This window comes from Leptonychotes weddellii, chromosome X (genome assembly GCF_054177405.1).
Source record: "Leptonychotes weddellii isolate Sample4059 chromosome X, ASM5417740v2, whole genome shotgun sequence".
Taxonomy (NCBI): Eukaryota; Metazoa; Chordata; class Mammalia; order Carnivora; family Phocidae; genus Leptonychotes; species Leptonychotes weddellii.
Genome location: NC_138385.1, coordinates 37683715 through 37706333, shown reverse-complemented (window position 1 = coordinate 37706333; position 22619 = coordinate 37683715). Strand labels below are relative to the sequence as shown.

At 38.6% G+C, this 22619-nt stretch overlaps 1 long non-coding RNA gene across 2 annotated transcripts in view; it reads right to left on the bottom strand.

Annotated features, from left to right (window-relative positions):
- Positions 1 to 22619, bottom strand: part of LOC115942058 (uncharacterized) — a 54775-nt gene that overhangs the window by 5969 nt on the left and 26187 nt on the right. For both annotated transcript variants that reach the window (XR_014141239.1, XR_004076709.2), the window contains 3 exons: positions 19071 to 19211; positions 15918 to 16067; positions 15072 to 15196 (listed from right to left, as the gene is read on the bottom strand). This is a non-coding gene — a long non-coding RNA (uncharacterized LOC115942058). The remainder of the gene's footprint in view (positions 1 to 15071; positions 15197 to 15917; positions 16068 to 19070; positions 19212 to 22619) is intronic.

Here is a 22619-nt window from a genome sequence, read left to right as displayed (position 1 = left end):
CCGATTCTTGGTTTCGGCTCAGGTTGCGATCTCATCGTCATGAAATCGAGCTTCTTGTCGGGCTTTGTCTGGTTCAGATTCTCTCTCTCTCTCCCTCTGCCTCTCCCATTTGTGCTCTCTCTCTAAAATAAATCTTTTAAAACAAGAATGAAATCTTGCCATTTGCAATAACGTGGATAGTGCTAGAGAGTATTATGCTAAACAAAATAGTCAGAAGAAGACAAATACCATATGATTTCACTCATATATGGAATTGAAGAAATAAAACAAATGAGCAAAGGAAAAGAGAGAGAGAGAGAAAGAAAAACCAAGAAACAGACTCTTAACTATAGAGAACAAACTGATGGTTACCAGAGGGTATATGGGGTGGGTGGATGAAATAGGTGATGGGGATTAAGGAAGGCACTTGTCATGATGAGCACTGGGTGATAAATGAAATTGCTGAATCACTATACTGTACAACTGAAACTAATGTAACACTATATGTTAACTAACTGTAATTAAAACTACATAAAAAGTTAAAATTAAAAATAAAAAGCATGAGGGATTCCTCCTGGCCAAAGGTAACAGAATACAAAGGCCCAGACCTTGTTTCCCCACAGAGACAATAATGTAACAATATGCACTCCAAAAGGCCTTTATGAGAACCCCAGAAACCAGTTAAAAAGTTGTTATACCCTAGAAATCACAAAACCAAGAAGAACTACATTAATACAGGTAAGAAAAGCCACTGCATTTTACCCACATTAGCCCCTCACGCAAGCCAGCACAGCTCAGAGCAACTGGGGGAAAATACCCAATTTGCAGTTTCTCCTTCAAGAGCAAAAGAGAAGAGTGATACGTACATCCAAGGTTCTGGCTTTTTAGGGGCTTCCCAAGGGACTGATTTCTGTGTCATCTGACCCAAAATGCTGACAGGGGCCAATGAGAGCAAATGAGAGCTCTGTAGCCTAATGAAGAACCAGAGAACCTGCAGTACCACAGACCAGAAGGAACAAGAGATTCCGAGCTCAGAAAAAAAAAAAAGCCAACAAGTCACTCTGATTGGGAAATTACATGAACAAGCCCAGAGAAAATGCACCCCCAAAGAAGATTTGAGAGGTTCCCCATAATTTCTAGCCAGGCTGACTGGTAAAGATCTTCCTCTGTAAAAAACCAGTCCATAAAGACTGGGAAAGGAGGCTGCTTTTTCAAATGTATAAATCTCATCAAAAAGTAACAAGGCATATAGAGAAATATGACCCAATCATATTTCCAAAATAAATCTTGGAAACTAATCATAAATACATAAATAGCTATGAATTATTTGACAAAAAAATTCAAAATACTCATCTGAAGGAAGTTCAGTGAGTTACAAGAGAACACAGACAACTAAACAAAATCAGAAAAAGAAACATGATCAAAATGAGAATACCAGTACAGAGACAGAAACTACACAAAAGAACCAAACCAAAATTCTTTGGCTGAAAAACACATGAATTGAATTGAATTGAATTGATTATGGTATTGCATAGATCTCCTTTAATTCTAGTATAATATTTAAAAGATAAAAGAATAAAAATAATTATAACTATAAAACTACATTAATGGATACAAAATATAAAAAGATGTAATTTGTGACATCAGTAACAAAGTGGGGGGGGACATAAAGGAGTAGAGTTGTTATATGCAATTGAAATTAAGTTTTTATCAGTTTAAAATAGACTGTTATAACTATAAAGTGTTTTATATAATCTCCATAGTAAACACAAAGAAAATACCTAGAGAACATACACAAAAGGACAACAGAAAGCATATCACAATAAAAAAATCAATAAAACACAAAGAAAGCCTGGGAGAGGGGAAAAGAGGAACAGAATAAATGTAAGATACACACAGAAAACAATTAACAATGTGGCAATAGTAAGTCCTTCCCTATCAGTGATTATTTGTTTAAGATTTTATTTTTAAGTAATCTCTACACCCAATGTGGGGCTCAAACTTAAACCCTGAGCTCAAGAGTCGCACTCTCTACCAACAGAGCCAGCCAAGTGCCCCAGTAATGATTTTAAATGTAAATGGACTAAACTCCCCAAAAGATATAGAGCACCTGAACCGATAAAAAAAAAAAAAAAATAAGCCCAACTGTATGCTGTCTTTAGATATAAGGATACCCATAGGCAGAAAGTGAAAGGATAGAAAAAGATACTCTGTGCTAATTGTAACCAAAAGGGAGTAGGGATGACCACAGTTAAATAAGAAAAAATAGACCTTAAATCAAAATTGTCACGGGAGATATATAAAGATAAAAAGGTCAACAGGATGTTATAACAATCATAAATATTTCCACCAAACATCACAGCACTCAAATATATGAAGCAAATGTTGACAAAACTAGAGGAAGAAATACACAGAAGCACAATAATAGTAAGAGATTTCAATAGACCACTTTCAATAATGGATAGGAAAACCACACAGAAGATCAATACGGAAAGAGGATTTGAACACTATAGATTAATTGCACCTAACAGATATATTAAGAATACTCCAACCAACAACAGCAGGATACACATTCTTCTCAAGCACATATGAAACATTTTCCAAGACAGATTATGTAGTAGGCCACAAAACAAATTTTTAACAAGTTTAAGAAGACTGAAATCATACCAAATATCTTTCCTGATCACAATGGAATGAAACTAGGAATCAATAGCAAAAGGAAAACTAGAAAATTCCCATTATGTGGAAATTAAACAATACACTCCTGAACAGCCAATATGCCAAAGAAGAAATCAGAGGAAATTAGAAGATATCTTGAGACAAATGAAAATGAAAACAAAATGGGATGCATCAAAAGCAATACTAAGAGGGAGGTTTATGGGAATAAAGGTCTACTTCAAAAAAGAAGATCTCTAATCAAAGACCCACCTTTACACCTCCAGGGAATGGAAAAAAAGGAACAAACTAAACCCAAAATTAACAGAAGGAAAGAAATAAAGATTAGAGCAGAGATCATTGAAATAGAAAATAGAAAAACAGTATTAAAAAATCAATGAAACTAAGAGTTGGTGTTTTGAAAAAAATCAGCAAAGTTGACAAACCCTTAGCTAAATTAACTAAGAAAAAGATAGAGAAGACTCAAATAAAAATCAGATATGAGAGACATTACAACTTATGCCACAGAAATAAAAAGGATCACAAGAGACTTTTTTTGAGAGAGAGAGTATGAGCAGGGGTGAGGGGCAGAGGGAGAGAGAGAATCTTAAGTAGGCTCCATGCCTACCGTGGAGCCTGACGCAGAACTTGATCTCACTACCCTGAGATCATGATTTGAGCTGAAATCAAGAGTCAGACACTTAACTGACTGAGCCACACAGGCACCCTGATCACAGAGACTTCTATGAATAATTATACAACAACAAATTGGATAACCTAGAAGAAATGGGTAAATTCCTAGAAACATACAAACTACCAAGACTGAATCATGAAGAAATAAAAAATCTAAACAGATCTATAAATAGTAAGGAGATTGAATCAGTAATCAAAAAACTCCCAACAGGGGTGCCTGGGTGGCTCAGTTGGTTAAGCATCTGCCTTCGGCTCAGGTCATGATCTCAGGGTCCTGGGATTGAGTCCCACATCCAGCTCTCTGCTCAGTGGAGAGCCTGCTTCTCCCTCTCCCTCTGCCTGCCACTCCCCCTGCTTGTGCACTCTCTTGCTCTCTCGCTCTGTCAAGTAAATAAATAAAATCTTAAAAAAACAAAACTCCCAACAACAACAACAAAAAGCCAGGACCAGATGGCTTTGCAGGATAATTCTACCAAATATTTAAAGAAAAATTAACACCAATCCTCCTCAAACTTTTCCAAAAAGTTGAAGAGGAGAGAATATTTCCAGCATAACCTTGACACCAAAACAAAACACAGACACAAGAAAACTACAGAACAATATCTCTGATGAACATTGATGTAATGTTGTTTTGTCCTCAACAAAATACTAACAAACAAAATTCAATAGCACATTAAAAAGAATATACACCAGAGAGGAAAATATATATATATACCATGACCAACTGGGATTTATTCCCAGAATGCAAAGACGTTTCAACATATGATAATCAATCGGTGTAATACACCACACGTTAACAGAATAAAGGAAAAAAAACCTCATGTGATCATCTCAATTGATGCACAAAAAAACATGAGAAAATCCAAACCGTTTCATGATAAACTCTCAACAAACTATGAATAGAAAGAAATCACCTCAACATAATAAAGGCTGTATATAAAAAGCATACAGCTAACATCAAACTCAGCATTGAAAAATTGAAAGCTTTTCCTTCAGTATCAGGAAAAGGCATGGATGCCAACTACTACCACTTCCATTCAACATAGTATTAGAAGTCCTAGCCCGAGTAATTAGGCAAAAAAAGAAATAAAAGCCATCCAAATTGGAAAGGAAAAATAAAATTATCTCTGCTCACAGATGACATATCTTACATGTAGAAAATCCTAAAGATTTCACCCAAAAAACCTGTTAGAATAAACAAATTCAGCAAGTTACAGGATATAAAATCAACACACAAAAGTCACTTGCATTTTTATACACTAACAATAAACAATTAGAAGAGGAAATTAAGAAAACAACTCCATTTTAGATGGTATCAAAAAAGAATAAAATACTTAGGAATAAATTTAACCAAGGAGGTGAAAGACTTATACAATGAAAACCACAGGACATGGATGAAAGAAACTAAAGACACAAATTAATGGAGAGACATCTTGGGTTCATGGAGAGGAAGATTTAAAATTGTTAAAATGTCCATACTTCCCAAAGTGATCTACAGAATCAACGCAATCACTATCAAAATCTCAATGCCATCCTTTGCAGAAATAGAAAAAATAATCCTAAAATTCATTTGGAGCTTCAAAGGACCCGCTAATAGCCAAAACTTGGGAAAGCCTATCTTGAGAACGAAAAACAAAGCTGAAGGCCTCACACTTCCTGATTTTAAAACATATTACAAAGTTACAGTTTTCAAAAACAGTATGGCACTGGCATAAATGCAGGCCTATGGACCAAACAGACTAGAGAGCCCAGAAGTAAACCCTTGCATATATGGTTAAGTGATCTTTGACAAGGATGTCAAGGTGACATAATGAGGAAAGGATAGTCAATTCAACAAATGATACTGGGAAAACTGGATACACAGCTGCAAAAAAAAATGCTGGACCCTTACTTTATACCATATAGAAAAATTAACTCAAAATGTATTAAAGACCTGAAACCATAAAACTCCTAGAAGAAACTATAGGGGAATATCTTCATGACAATGGATTTAGCAATGATTTCTTGGACATGACACTGAAAGTGCAACAAGCAAAAATAGACAAATGAGACTACATCAAATTTTAAAACTTCTGGGACACCTGGCTGGCTCAATTGGTGGAGCATGACTCTTGATCTCGAGGTTGTAAGTTCAAGCCCCACACTGGGTATACAGATTACTTAAAAATAAAATCTTAAGGGCGCCTGGGTGGCTCAGATGGTTAAGTGTCTGCCTTCGGCTCAGGTCATGATCTCAGGGTCCTGGGATCGAGTCCCGCATCGGGCTTCCTGCTCCTTGGGAGCCTGCTTCTCCCTCTGCCTCTCTCTCTCTGTCTCTGTCTCTCATGAATAAATAAATTAAAAAAATCTTTAAAAAAAAAAATCTTTAAAAAAATAAAATCTTAAAAAATTTTAAAAACTTCTGTGCAGCAAAGGAAATAACAGACTGAAAAGGCAACCTACTGAATGAGAGAAAATATTTTCAAATCATATATCTGATAATGAGTTAATATACAGAATATATAAAGAGTTCTTATAAGTCAACAACAACAAAAATACTAGATTTAAAAAATGGCCAAAGGACTTGAGTAGACATTTCTTCAAAGAAGATATACAAATAGCCAAGGAGCCTATGAAAAGATGTTCAACATCACTGATCATCAGGGTAATGCAAATCAGAGCCACAATGAGATATCATCACTGATCATCAGGGTAATGCAAATCAGAGCCACAATGGGATATCACTTCACACTCATTAGGATGACCACTATTAAAAAAAACAGCAATAAAAAGTACTGATACAGATATAAAGAAATTAGAACCCTTGTGTGAATATAAAATGGCATAGCCCCTATCATAAGCAGTATGGAGGTTCCTCAAAAATTAAAACATACAATTAGGGGTGCCTGGGTGGCTCAGCCTGCTTCTCCCCCTGCTTGTGCTCTCACTCTGTCAAATAAATAAATAAAATCTTTAAAAAAACATACAATTAATGTATGATCCAGCAATTCTACTTCTGGGTATATATACAAAAGAACTGAAAATAAGATCTTTTTTTTTTTTTTTTGACAGAAAGAGAGAGTGAGAGAGGGAACACAAGCAGGGGGAGTGGGAGAAGGAGAAGCAGGCCTCCCGCTAAGCAGGGAGCCCAATGTGGGGCTTGATCCCAGGACCCAGGGATCATGACCTGAGCCGAAGGCAGACGCTTAACGACTGAGCCACCCAGGCGCCCCTGAAAACAAGATTTTGAAGAAGTATTTGTACTCTTGTTCACTGAAGCACTATTCACAATAACCATGAGGTAGAAGCAAACTATATGTTCATCCATAGATGAATGGATAAACAAAATGTAACGTATCCATACAATAGAATATTATTCAGCCTTAAAAAAGGAAATCCTGTCATATGCTACTACAACACTGATGAACCTTAAAGACATCATGCTAAGTGAAATAAGCCAGTCACAAAAAGATAAAAATACTACATGATACCACAGATATGAAGTGTCTAAAGTAGTCAAATTTGTAGAAACAGAACACAGAATGGTAGTTGGAAGGGTGTTGGGGAAAGGAGAAAGCGTTCAATGGGAACAGAGTTTCAGTTTTGTAAGATGAGGAAGTTCTACAGATCTGTTGCACAACAATATGCATATAGTTAACACTACTATACACTTAAAAATGGTTAAGGTGGTAAATTTTATGTGTGTTTTAACTTAACTCAAAAAAATTATTTAAATAAAGCAATGAAGACTCCCTCTCTGTAGGGCTATAGCATGATATCCAAGATATGTCATTGAGTGAAAAAAGCAAGTTGCATTTAGAGCATTAAGATGGCAGAGGAGTAGGGGTCCCTAAGTTCACCTGGTCCCTGGAATTTTGCTAGATAGTTACCAAATCATTTTGAAGACCTGTGAAATCAATCGGAGATCTGAGAAAAGAAATGCTGCAATTCTACAAATAGAAAAGCGACCACTTTTTGCAAGGTAGGAGGTGTGGAGACGTGAATCCAGGGCGATATGTGGGAGGATACTGCAAGGGGAGGGAGCCTTCTTAAGGAGGCTATCGCAAAGTATAATAAGCGGTAGAGCACAAAATCAGAACTTTTAGGTCTCCTACAGTGCGGGATGTCCCTGGCTTAAAGGTGCTCAGGTGGTGAAGCAGGGCAGAATACCAGGTGGGAAAGCAAGGTCTCAGGATCCCTGGGGTCACAAGAAGTGGGGGGGGGGCAGGGGGGCTGCTGAGTGTGGCAGAGATCCCAGGCATCAGAGCGGGGAAGCCGGCTGAAAACAGCGAGTCTAAGCAACAGCTTTCTGTTCGGTGTTGCCATAAACTGCCAATCAATGCATGGTCATGTGACCACTCTCAAGGCAGGGGCCCAGCAAAAGGCAGAAGTGCAGCGAGATCCCTCCCCTCCCTCAGGGAGGAACAGTGTGGGACTGTGCCACAGGAGTTGTAAAGTTGTAAAGTTTAGAGACTTGAAACTCAGTCATGTGCCTGATAAAAATGCTCAGTCACAGGCAGGTGAACACAGAGTTTGGACGGAAACCAGGGAGACAAGAGTGATGGACTGCTTTTTTGTGATGACTCACTGAAGAGTCAGGGCACGAACTTGCAGCTCCTGGGCTAGAGATCAGGGCATCACCATTTGCACCCCCCACATTAGTGCTGAAAGCCTTCAGGGAGCAAAACAGCACCACATACTGCAATCCGGAGCCTCTCACACTGAGCCCGGCCCCCTGGCAAGGGGGGTGCAATTCCACCAGGGCAAGGGCACTGAGAATCAGCACACAGGCACCAGCAGGAACAACCAGCTAGCACCAAGTTTACTGATCATAGAGAACTGCAAAATTTCAGCTCTTGGGGAAAAACAGTATATAACACTCATGGTTTTTGTCTGGTTTGGCCAGCAAACCCTGAGGCGGTGAATGAAAAGATTACTCCAGACACCTAAGCAGAAGAAAGGAGAGGGCGAGGGGACCAGATGCTCTAGTGGTAAAAGGTCCCGAACCAAGCTCTGCCTCTAATTTTATTGTGAATGTTATCAATACATCAAGGGAATAAGAGAAACAAAAAGGAGTGCGAAGTTTTAATAATCAGGACAGTGACATAAGTAGTATCTTGTGATTAGAATGAGCTGTGCTCGTGATGCACATGCAGGCAGGGAGTACATGACCACCAAAGATAAATGTTTCTCCTAAGCATTTACTCCGTGGATGAGTGCATTGAGTCACGACAAGGATCCGGCTGCTTTCAGCCCAGAAACCTTAAAAGAGGCCCAGTTTTCTGGACACTCCTTTGCTTTTCAACTAGTCTTACCCAGGGAAGCATATGCTTATTAAATCTTATCTAGCCAGGCATTACGAATCCCCACAGGTTTTATTATTATTCTTTAGTCTTTCAGTTTTATTTTTTTTACCTATTTACTTACTTTATCAATTCTATTTCTTATTCTTTTTTAATTTTTATTTTTACATATACACTATATATATTCTTTTATTTTTGGTTTCCATTCATTATATTTTATTTGTGTGTGTGTGTGTATATATATATAGATATATATATATATTTTCTTTATTTTATTTTCTATTTTGAGATCTAGCTTCTCTTAACAAACAGACCAAAATATACCCAAGATCTAGTTTACTGTTTTGTTCTGTTTTACTTCTTGTTTGATTTTTTTCTTATTTTGTTTTGTTTCTGTTCTCTTCTAGTTAGTTTTGTTTCTTTTCTTCTGGTCTTGTTGTTGATATTTTTGTCTTTTCTTTCTCTTTCTTCTATTATTTTCTGGACATAATGACGAGATAGAGAAACTCACCCCAAAAGAAAGAAAAGGAGGAAGTACTCACTGCCAGGGATTTAATCAATATGGATATAAGTAAGATGCCAGAGCTAGAATTCAAAAATTCAAAACAACGATTAAAAAGATACCAGCTGGGGGGCTCCTGGGTGGCTCAGTCATTAAGCGTCTGCCTTCGGCTCAGGTCATTATCCCAGGGTCCTGGGATCGAGACTCGCATCGGGCTCCCTGCTCAGCGGGAGGCCTGCTTCTCCCTCTTCCACTCCCCCTTCTTGTGTTCCTGCTCTTGCTATCTCTCTCTGTCAAATAAATAAATAAAATCTTTTTTTTTTAAAAAAAGATACTAGCTGGGCTAGAAAAAAAAAAAGCACAGACGACATGAGAAAATCCCTTACTATAGAAACAAAAGAACTAATATCTAATCAGGCTGAAATTAAAAATGCTGTTACTGACATATAGTCAAAAATGGAAGCTCTAACAGCGAGGATATATGAGGCAGAAGAGTGAGTCAGTGATCTAGAAGACAAAATGATGGTAAATAAGGAAGCTGAGAATAAAGGAGAAAAACAACTACTGGATCACCAAGGGTGACTGCAAGAAATCAGCGATACCATAAAGTGAAATAATATCCAGATAACAGGGGTCCCAGAAGATGAAGAGAGAGAGATTTGAACAAATTATAGCTGAGAACTTCCCTAATCTGGGGAAGGAAACAGGCATTCAAGTCCAGGAGGCACAGAGAACCCGTCTCAGAATCAAGAAAAACAGGTCAACACTTCAACATAAAACAGTGAAGCTTGCAAATTTCAGAGACAATGAAAAAATCCAGAAGGCAGCTTGGGACAAGAGGTCCTTAACCTACAAAGGTAGAAACATAAGGCTGGCAGCAGACCTATCCACAGAGTCCTGGCAGGTCAGAAAGGACTGGCATGATATATTCAATGTGCTAATGGGAAAAATATGCAGCCAAGAATACTATCCAGCAAGGCTGTCATTCAGAATAGAAGGAGATAGTTTCCAGGACAAACAAAGACTAAAGGAATTCATGAGCACTAATCCATCCCTGGAAGAAATATTAAAGGGGATCCTTTGAATGAAGAGAAAGCCCAAAAGTAACAAAGACCAGAAAGGAACAAAGACAATCTACAGGAACAGCAACTTTATAGGTAATACAATGGCACTAAATTCATCTTTCAATAATTACTCTGAATGTAAATGGACTAAACGCTCCAATCAAAAGACACAGGGTATCAGATTGGATAAAAAAACAAGACCCATCCATATGCTGTCTCCAAGAGACTCATTTTAGAGCCAAAGACACCTCCAGACTGCAAGTGAGGGGTTGGAGACTATCATGCTAATAGACATCAAAAGAAAGCTGGAGTAGCAATCCTTATACAGACAAACTAGATGTTACACCAAAGACTGTAATAAGAGATGAAGAAGGACACCATATCATAATAAAAGAGTCTATCCAACAACAAGATCTAACAATTGTAAATATTTATGCCCCCAACTTGGGAGCAACCAAACATATGAATCAATTAATAACAAACTTAAAGAAACTCATTGATAATAATACAATAATAGTAGGGAACAGCAACACCCCACTCACAGCAATAGACAGATCATCTAAGCAGGAGATCAACAAGGAAACAACGGCTTTGAATGACACACTGGACTAGATGGACTTCACAGTTATATCCAGAGCATTTCATCCTAAAGCAACAGAATATACATTCTTTTTGAGTGTATATGGAACATTCTCCAGAACAGATCACATACTGGGTCACAAATCAGGTCTTCACCAGTACCAAAAGACTGAGATTATACCAGGCATACTTTCAGACCACAGTGCTTTAACATGAACTCAATCACAAGAAAAAGTATGGAAGGAACACAAATACATGGAGGTTAACGAGCATCCTACTAAAGAATGAATGGGTCAACCAGGAAATTAAAGAATTTAAAAAATACATGGAAACAAATGAAAATGAAAACTCGACAGTTCAGAACCATTGGGATGCAGCAAAGGCGGTCCTAAGAGGGAAGTATATAGCAGTACAGGCTTTTCTCAAGAAAGAAAAAGGTCTCAAATACACAACCTAAACCTACACGTAAAGGAGCTGGAAAAAGAATAGCAAATAACACCTAAATCCAGCAGAAGAAGAGAAATAATAAAGATTAGAGCAGAAATCAATGATACAGGGGCGCTTGGGTGGCTCAGTCAATTGGGAGTCTGCTTTCAGCTCGGGTCATGATCCCAGGGTCCTGGGATCAAGCCCCGCATCAGGCTTCCTGCTCAGTGGGGAGTCTGCTTCTCCCTCTCTCTCTCCCCTTGCCCTTACCCCGTTCATGCTCTCTCACTTCCTCTCTCACTCTATCTCAAATAATTTTTTTTAAGAAAATCAATGATACAGAAAACATAAACAAAAACAAAAAAAACAAAACAAAACCCAGTAGAACAGATCAATGAAACCAGGAGATGGTTGTTTGAAAGAATTAATAAGATTTATAAACCCCTAGCCAGATTTATCAAAAAGAAAAGAGAAAGGACCCAAATAAAATCATAACTGAAAGAGGACAGATCACAACCAACACTGCCAAAATACAAACAATTATAAGTGAATATTATGAGCAATTATATGCCAAAAAATTAGGCAATCTAGAAGAAATGGATGCATTCCTAGAAACATATAAACTACCAAAACTGAAACAGGAAGAAATAGAACACCGGAACAGACCCATAACCAGCAAAGAAATTGAACCAGTAATGAAAAATCTCCCAACAAACAGGAGTCCAGTACCAGATGGCCTCCCAGCAGAATTCTACCAAACATTTAAAGAAAAACTAAAACCTAGTCTTCTGAAGCTGTATCAAAAAATAGAACTGGAAGGAAAACTTCCAAACTCATTCTATGAGGCCAGGCTTAATGATCCCAAAACCAGACAAAAACCCCACCAAAAAGGAGAATTACAGACCAATATCCCTGATGAACATGGATGCAAAAATTCTCACCAAGATACTAGCTAATATGATCCCACAGTACATTAAAAGGATTATTCACCACAACCAAGTGGGATTTATTCCTGGGCTGCAAGGTTGGCTCAACATTTGAAAATCAATGCAATACACTACATAAATAAGAGAAAGGACAAGAACCATATGATCCTCTCAATAAATGCAAAATAAAGCATCTGACAAAGTACAGCATACCTTCTTGATTAAAACTCTTCACAGTGTAGGGATAGAGGGAACATACCTCAATATCATAAAGCCATATACGAAAGACCCACAGTAAATATCATCCTCAATGGGGGAAAAACTGAGAGCTTTTCCCCTAAGGTCAGGAATACGGCAGGGATGTCCACTCTCCCCACTGTTGCTCAACATAGTACTAGAAGTCGTCGTAGCCTCAGCAATCCGACAACAACAACAAAAAAATAAAGGCATCCAAATCGGCAAAGAAGTCAAACTTTCCTTCTTTGCATATGAAATGATGCTCTATGTAGAAAACCTGAAAGACTCCACCAAAAAATTGCTAGAAGTCATACAGGAATTCAGCAAGTTGGCAGGATATAAATTCAATGCACAGATGTCAGTTGCATTTCTATACACTAACAATGAGACAGAAGAAAGAGAAATTAAGGAATCTATCCCATTTACAATTGCACCAAAAACCATAAGATACCTAGGAATAAACCTGACCCAAGAGGTAAAGGATCTGTACTCTGAAAAGTATAGAACACTTATGAAAGAAATTGAGGAAGATGCAAAGAAATAGAAAAACATCCCATGCTCATGGATTAGCGGAACAAATATTGTAAAAATGTCTACGCTACCCAAAGCAATCTACACATTCAGTGTAATCCCTATCAACATACCACCAACATTTTTCACAGAGCTGGAACAAATAATCCTAAAATTTATATGGAACCAGAAAAGACCCCAAACAGCCAAAGGAATGTTGAAAAACAAAACCAAAGCTGGAGGCATCACAATTCCAGACTTCAAGCTGTATTACAAAGCTGTAATCATCAAGACAGTATGGTACTGGCACAAAAACAGACACACAGATCAGTGGAACAGAAGAGAGAACCCAGAAATGGACCCTAAACTCTATGGTCAACTAATCTTCAACAAAGAAGGAAGGAATACCCAATGGAGAGGTGCCTGGGTGGCTCAGTCAGTTAAAGCGTCTGCCTTTGGCTCAGGTCATGATCCCAGGGTCCTGGGATCGAGCCCCATTTTGTAAATATTTATGCCCCCAACTTGGGAGCAACCAAACATATGAATCAATTAATAACAAACTTAAAGAAACTCATTGATAATAATACAATAATAGTAGGGAACAGCAACACCCCACTCACAGCAATAGACAGATCATCTAAGCAGGAGATCAGGTCAGACTCTCCTTCCTCTGCCCCTCCCCCTGCTCATGCTCACTCTCTCTAGTAAATAAATGAAATCTTAAAAAAAAAATAAAGAATACCCAATGGAAAAAAGACAGTCTCTTCAACAAATGGTGCTGGGAAAATTGGACAGCCACGCAGAAGAATGAAACTGGACCACTTTCTTACACACAAAAATAAACTCAAAATGGATGATAGACCTCGATGTGAGACAGGAATCCACCAAAATCCTATAGGAGAACACAGGATAGCAACCTCTCTGACCTCGGCCACAGCAACCTCTCTGACCTCGGCCACTGCAACTTCTTGCTAGACACGTCTCCAAAGGCAAGGGAAACAAAAGCAAAAATGAACTACTGGGACTTCACCAAGATAAAAAGCTTTTGTACAGCAAAGGAAACAGTCGACAAAACTAAAAGGCAACCTACAGAATGGGAGAAGATATTTGCAAATGTCTTATCAGATAAAGGGCTAGTATCCAAAATCTGTAAAGAACTTATCAAACTCAACACCCAAGAAAACAAGAAATGCAGTTAAGAAATGAGCAGACAGCACGAACAGATATTTCTCCAAAGAAGACATACAAATGGCCAACAGACACACGAAAAAATGCTCAACACGACTTGGCATCATGGAAATACAAATCAAAACCACAATGAGATACATCACACCAGTGAGAATGGCTAAAATTAACAACACAGGAAATAACAGATGTTGGCAAGGATGTGGAGAAAGGGGACCCTCTTACACTGTTGGTGGGAATGCAAACTGGTGCAGCCAGTCTGGAAAACAGTATGGAGGTTCCTCACAAAGTTAATAGAATTACCCCATGACCCAGCAATTGCACCACTAGGTATTTATCCAAAGGATACCAACGTAGTGATTCAAAGGTGTACATGCACCCCAATGTTTATAGGAGCAACGTCCACAATAGCTAAGAATGGACAGAGGCCAGATGTCTATGGACTGATGAATGGATAAAGAAGAAGTGGTATATATATATACAGTAGAATATTACTCAGCCATCAAAAAGAATGAAATCTTGCCATTTGCAACAACTTGAATGCAACTAGAGGGTATTATGCTAAGTGAAATAAGTCAGTGAGTGAAAGACAAATATCATATAATTTTACTCTTATGTGGAATTTAAGAAACAAAACAGATGTACATAGGGGAAGGGAAGGAAAAATAAATTAAGATATAAACAGAGAAGGAGGCAAACCATAAGAGATTCTTAACTATAGGTAACAAACTGATGGTTGCTGGAGGGGAGGTGGTTGGGAGGATGGCGTAACTGGGTGACAGGCATTAAGGAGGGCACTTGAGGTAGTGAGCACTGGGTATTATATGGAACTGATGAATCACTAAATTCTACCTCTAAAACTAATAATACACTGTATGTTAATTAAACTGAATTTAAATTAAAAATTTTTTTTAAAAAAGGAAGGTCAGAAAAATGTATAGAGACACTGTTGTCCAATACAGTAGGCACCAGCCACACGTGGCTATTTAAATTTAATTTAAATGAAATTAAAATTGACCTCGTTCACACTCACCAGGTTTCAGGTGTTCAAAAGGTATCTAACGGCTACTTTACTGGAAAATGTAGACACAGAATATTTTTTCATTTCCACAGAAATTTCTATTGGACTTTACTTGTGTAGAACATGCCACGTTTTACCTATGAAGTGGGAGAAAAAAATACACGTTATATTTGCTTATATTTTAAAAACTGGAAAGTTAAAAAAATGATAAAAACCTAAATGGAAATGGGAAGCAGCCCAGGATGGAAGCTAATGAAGTATATCCTCTTCAAAATATTATATTTACTGACTTCATGTAAAAATGGCAAGAAACAATGACCAATCAAATAGCAATGCATGATTCTAGCACCCAGATTAAACACTCTAAACACATTTCCCACTAAAAGGGTCCAGACTCCTCTAGAGAAATGACTGATTCTAGCTCCACAGAAGAAATTGTACCAGATGTGTCTGGACCAAACTCTCCTACAAGAAAACATGTCAAAATGACTCAGAAGCCAATTTGAAGTGTCTCCCACAGGCCAGATAGAACAATTTGATGCCAAGTAAAATAAGGACTACAATGGACTAGTTAGTATACATCAAATATACAAACATCTATGAGTCATGATGACATTCTAAAAGGAAAGCAACAGCTGGTTAAGCAGCTGACTCTTGATTTCAGCTCAGGTCATATCTCAGGGTCCTGGGATAGAGCCCTGCATCAGGCCCTGTCCTCAATGGGGAGTCTGCTTGAGATTCTCTCTCTCCCTCTCCTTCTGCCCCTCCCACCGCTCTCTCTCTCTAAAATAAATAAATACATCTTAAAAAAAAAAAAAAAGGTAAGCAAAACACAAATAAAACCAACTCATTTCTCACCTTTGAAGAATCCTAGGGAAACTCATTATTTTGAAAGGTGGAAATATTGCAAAGGAATTAAACATTCCTCCTTCCCTTCCTGTGCAAACTGTACCTCAGCATAGTGTAATTGTTGATGAAGGGTAAGTTCCTCTTATAGAAGAATTCCAGCTAATAAATGCAGAAGAAATTATAGAATTAGAACATCACCCTTTTACAACATTTAATGAAATGCAGATCTAGGCAATGATCTTCAAGGCTGCAAAAAATATGAGGTGAAAAGCAGATGAAAAATTTTGTAATGGATAGATCAGGCTAATAACACCTGATCTCAGTGATCAATCTTAGTGCCATAAGAGAGACCATTAGACACAATGAGTCTCTTGGTGTAATGTTATGAGAAGTATAATACCACATCTGAGGTACTGTTGCCAAAAATATGAATTAGATCAAGTCCCTAAATCTACTCGATTTAAAGGAAATAGGGTAGAAGGGACAAAAATACATAAACAACACAACAGGGATACAATCAACACAATCTAGAATGAAAACTCCACAAAACAAAAGATGCAATTTCTTAAGCAGATAATTGGAAGGTTAAAAAAAAAAAGAAGAGGAAGGGGACCTTCGTTACATTAAAAGCCACTGAAGACATCAGAGAATTAAGATTAAAACCACAATGAGATACTACCACATGCTTACCTAAATGACAAAAATGGAAAAGATGGAAGATACCAAGTATGGTGAGATTGGGAATATAGCCTGAAACAACCACTTTGAAAAAGTGTTTGGCAGTACTGAGCTCAGCATACACACACACTATGACTCAGAAATGCCTGAAAGGAAAATAAGTATCCATCCAAAAGGTAGGTACAAGTATGAACATTCATAGCAACATTATTAAGTAAAAAACTAGAAAATACCCAAATCCCCATAACAGATATATATATTAGAATACCTACAATGTAATACTACACACCAATGAGAATGATCTGCAACCACAGACAATGATGATGTAAATCACAAACACACACACACACACACACACGTACAAACACACACATATTATGTTGATTTGAAGGAGCCAGACACAAAAGAGTACATACTGTATGATTCCAGAAATTTTTTCTTCTAATCTCCCAACTGAGTTTAAGAAAGAAGAGGAAAATCAACACCTCATTTTCTTTCATTTGAATGTATTTACTGTCCCCTTATATTACCTTCAGAATAACCTCAGAGAAGGACATATCCTCTGAGCTCTTGAAAAGTGGTTCACTACATATAGTACCATGTCTGATGGACAGAAAACTGAGTATAAGACAGGAAATATACCTGGCCCTGCACCAGACCTAACCCACTAACTCTAGGTGACCTTGGGTAAATCACCACACCTCTGCTTGCCTCACCTGTCAAAAGGGGTCAAATCATATCTGCCACCCAACCGGCAAGGCCTCAGACACAAAATAATGTCATTCTCATCTAAAGAGCACTCTGAGTTCATAAAAAGAATTCATAGTGGAAGTCCAAGGAATTATTTTAATAGACAAGTTGTCTAATGCATAGTAACTGTGATAATTATTTTTTGTTTTTTATAATTACCTTCTCATTTTTCTTAAATAAATACCCTCTGTATATTAAAAAAAAATGCATACTGAAGCATAGCTTTCACCCAAAAAGATATGGCCCTGGGGGTACCTGGCTGGCTCAGTGGGTAGAGCATGTGACTCTTGATCTCGGGGTCATGGTTTCGAGTCCCACATTGGGTATAGAGATTACTTAAAAAAAATAAATAAATAAACTTAAAAAAAACACCATATGGCCCTGGCCTAACATCACCCATTGTGGGCTGACATAGTTCAACACATGTTTTTTTGTTGTTGTTGTTTAGATTTTATTTATTCATTTGAGAGCATGAGCAGCGGTTGGGGGGGGCACAGAGGAGGAGAGGGAGAAGCAGACTCCCCACTGAGCAGGGAGCCTGACACAGGGCTCAATCCCAGGACGGAGAGATCATGACCTGAGCTGGAAGGCAGGCACTTAACCATCTGAGCCACCCAGGAGCCCTCAATACATGTTTTTTAATTCTTCCTAAGTATAGTGGTTAGGAATGTGGCCTGTGGAGACAGACTAGGGCCAAATCCTAGTTCTACCACTTACAAAGTGTCTGATTGTGAATATTTTACTTCTCCTTATAGTCACTAGATTGGCTTCCGTCCACCCTTTTGACCTCACTTCCTACCATCTGTACTCTGTCTGCCAGGCTCCAGCCACTCAAGCTCATCATCTGCTCCTGGAACAATTGATGCTACACACATCACAAATCAAAAGGGCAGCCTAGGCCAAGTTGCCTCTTGTCCTTCAGGACTCAGCTCAAATGTCACTTCCTGAAAAAGAACTTTATGGACAGCCCAATCTAAGTAATCCCTGGCCCATCATTTTCTATTCTATTTATGTGTTTATTTTCCTAAAGCCCATATGGAATTGACCCACTTATGATTTAACTGTGTACTGCCAGTTTTCCCAAAGCTGAATGAAAGCTCCAGGGACTCTGCGTGTCTTGTTCTCTGTGCTATGTTCCCAGCACCTAGTTCAGGGCCTCATATATAAATCACTAAAAACATGACCTAAATGAAGGAATTATTACCTATTTGACACACAGGAGCAGATGCAGATATTTGACAAAGAAATTAGACGCCAAAGATTCAAAATTTTAGGAACGCTTTGTTGCAAATCTAGAGTTCTTTTCAAATTGGAATGAGCCAGAACCAACTACTTGAACCAATTTATTCAAAATGTAAACCCTTCCCACCTACCTCCCTGTTTGGGATACAGGAGACCTAGGCTGAGCCCAGGAATCTGCAGTTTCCACAAACACTCCTTGATGATTTTGAAGAAGTGGTCCATGAACCACATTTGGCAAAATCCTGACCTAAACATCCGACATTTGTGGAACTTTAATTTAATGCCTACCATGCAGAGTTATGTGATATGAGGGGCATCTCCATTAACATAATTACTCAAAGGGGGCACTGGTCCTTCCCTCCCACCTATGACCACAGATTGCTTTCCCACATGGAATCACACTTAAACTCAACAATATTCCTGCATAGTGGAAGGAATTGTGTACCACTTTACTATTGTATAGATGAGGCTGGTGGAAGGGTAGTGACTTACCTAACATTTGCCAATGATGGGAATCCGATGTCTTCATTATTGCTCCAGGAAACTGTCTAGGACACTGGACATCATACTTGGTTCTTCTCTATCAGCTCCTATTTGGAGGGCTCACAGTCCACACCTTTCTCTGATGTTCTCCTAGAAGGGAGACAGGGGGATCAGACAATACATGGAATAGAGAGGAAAGAGAGTATGGCAAAGAACATAAACACAGGGAGAAAGGGTGAAGATGTACTTCTCTGTCCCCACCTAGGTCACTGGAAATTGTGCAATGACACTGTGCCTCTTCCCCAGCTCCGTCCCACAGCCCCCTCCCACAAACACAAGTGACACTGAAGCTCTCACATCATGGAAACGTGGCCTCATCCCTGCTTGCTCTTCCATGTCCAAGTATTGTCACTAGTAGTCATACTATGATGTTCATATCAGAGGCATCATCACATTGACAGAATTAAGGAGGCAAAGTTGGAACAGGCAACTAGCATTTTGAGGGCCTACTAAATGCCACCCAGTATAGGTTGTTATTTTTAGACTTTTTTTCCTTAAATCCTCAAAGTAATGCTCTGACATGGGCAATGTTACTTTCTTTCCACAGACTGGGAAATACTCAGGCTCAGAAAGTAAAAAGCCCATGCTCAAAGAACTCTAGGGAAGTGACAAATGGACAGAGATGCCAACCTGAAGGAGCTTCCAATGGTGGGACCTTAGCTTCAGCAGCAGTGGGGGTAGGTCTCATTTTGCAAGCAGACCACTGCACAACTTGCTGCCCAAAGTAAGTAAAGAGAGCCTCCACAGACAACTGGACTAAAGGAAAAAGAGGCCAAGACTCAATAGCAGAGCACACGCAATACACACAGGAGAAACTCCCTGAAGCGCCAGGCCCTGGGAACCAGGGGACACTACTCTGCAGGGCACTACAGGACCTCCTCTTTTTAAGGCTATTATCATTCAGAACAAGAGAATTAGTGGACTTTCCTAACACACAGAAACAGACAGAGAAAGTCAGACAAAAAGAAGAGATAAAGAAACATCTCCCAAATGAAAGAACAGGACCAAACCACAGCAAGAGACAAAAGCGAAACAGATACAAGTAATATGCCTGATAGAGAATTTAAAGTAATGATCATAAAGATACTCACTGGAATGGAGAAGAGAGTGGAGGACGTAAGACCCTTTTTTTTTTTAAAGATTTTATTTATTTATTTGACAGAGAGAGACACAGCAAGAGAGGGAACACAAGCAGGGGGAGTGGGAGAGGGAGAAGCAGGCTTCCTGTGGAGCAGGGCGCCCAATGTGGGGCTCAATCCCAGCACCCTGAGATCATGACCTGAGGCGAAGGCAGACGCTTAACGACTGAGCCACCCAGGCGCCCTGTCAGTAAGACCCTTAACACAGAGATAAAAAAGAACCAATCAGAGATCAAATGCACAATAAATAAAATTAAAATTAAAAATATACTTGATGGAATAAATAGCAAGCAAGATGAAGCAGAGGAATGAATGAAATTAATGACTTGGAAGACAGAGTAATGGAAAATAACCAAGCTGAGCAAAGGAGAGGAAAGAAAATTATGCAAATTGAGAATGGTCTTAGGGAACTCACTGACTCCATCAAGCGTAATATCATCTTCATTATTAGGATCTAAGAAGAAGGAGAGAGAGATAAGAGGGCAGAAATTTTATCTGAAGAAATAATAGCTGAAAATTTCACCAATCTGGGGAAAGAAGCACATATCAAGATCCAGGAGGCACAGAGATCCACCCCCCTACCAAATTCAACCCTATGAGGTCCACACCAAGATACATAGTAATTAAAAGGTCAAAAAAGAGCAATAAAGAAAAAAATTTAAAGCAGCAAGAGAAGACAGTTACATAAAAGGGAATCCCCATGGGGCACCTGGGTGGCTCAGTCAGTTAAGCATCTGCCTTCCGCTCAGGTCCTGATCCCAGGGTCCTGGGATTGAGTCCCACGTCAGGCTCCCTGATCTGTGGGGAGCCTGCTTCTCAACTGCCTCTGCCTCCCTCTCTCTCTGTCTTCCATGAATAAATAAATAAAATCTTAAAAAAAAGGGAATCCCCATAAGCTTATCAGTGGATTTTTCAGGAGAAACTTTCCAAGCCCGAAGGGAGTGTTACGATATATTCAAAGTGCTGAATGGGGAAAATATGCAGGTTTATATGAAAATATTCATGACCACTAACCAGCCCTTCAACAAATATTAAAGGGGACTCTGGGTACAAAGGAAAACCATAAGTGACAGTATGAAAAGTAAGAAACACAAAAGCAATAAAAATAAATATTTCTATAAAAATCAGTCAAGGATTCATAAAACAAAAGGATATAAAATGTGACACCATATACCTAAAACATGGGAGGAAGAGCAGTAAAGAATGAGCTTAAACTTAAGCAACCATCTACATAATATAGACTGTTATATGCAGAAGATATTATATACAAACCTAATGGCAAACACAAATCAAAAACCAGTAATAGAGACGCAAAAAATGAAGGAAAGGAATCCAAGTATATCACTAAATAAAGCCAACAAACCATGAAAGAGAGCAAGAGAAGAAAGAATCAAAGAAAATCTATAGAAAAAAAACACAAAACAAGTAACAAAATGGCAATAAATACATATCTACAGATAATTACTTTGAATGTAAATGGACTAAACACTCCAATCAAAGGCAAAGGGTGACAGAGTGGATAAATAAAACAAGACCCGGGGTGCCTGGGTGGCTCATTCAGTTGAGTGTCCAACTCTTGATCTTAGCTCAGGTCTTGATCTCAGGGTCGTTGAGTCCAGGCCCCACATGGGGTTCCATGCTGGGTGTGGAGCCTACTTAAAAAAAACAAGACCCTGCTAGAAACATCACCAAAAGCAAGGGAAGCAAGGGCAAAAATGAACTATTGGGACTTCATCAAGATAAAAAGCTTTGGCACAGCAAAGGAAACAATCAACAAAACTAAAAGACAACCAACAGAATGGGAGAAGATATCTGCAAATGACATATCAGATAAAGGGCTAGTATCCAAAATCTATAAAGAACTTATCAAACTCAACACCCAGACAACAAATAATCTAATCAAGAAATGGGCAGAAGACATGAACAGACATTTCTGCAAAGAAGACATCCAAATGGCCAACAGACACATGAAAAAGTGCTCAACATCCCTCAGCATCAGGGAAATACAAATCAAAACCTCAATGAGATACCAACTCACACAAGTCAGAATGGCTAAAATGAACAAGTCAGGGAACGACAGATGTTGGTGAAGATGCAGAAAAAGGGGAACCCTCCTACACTGTTGGTGGGAATGCAAGCTGGTGCAGCCACTCTGGAAAACAGAGTTTTTCAACTCAAAAAGTTAAAAATAGAGCTACCATATGATCCAGCAATTGCACTACTGGGTATTTACCCCAAAGATACAAATATAGTGATCCGAAGGGGCACGTGCACCCCAATGTTTATAGCAGCAATGTCCACAATAGCCAAACTATGGAAAGAGCCAAGATGTCCATCAACAGATGAATGGATAAAAAAG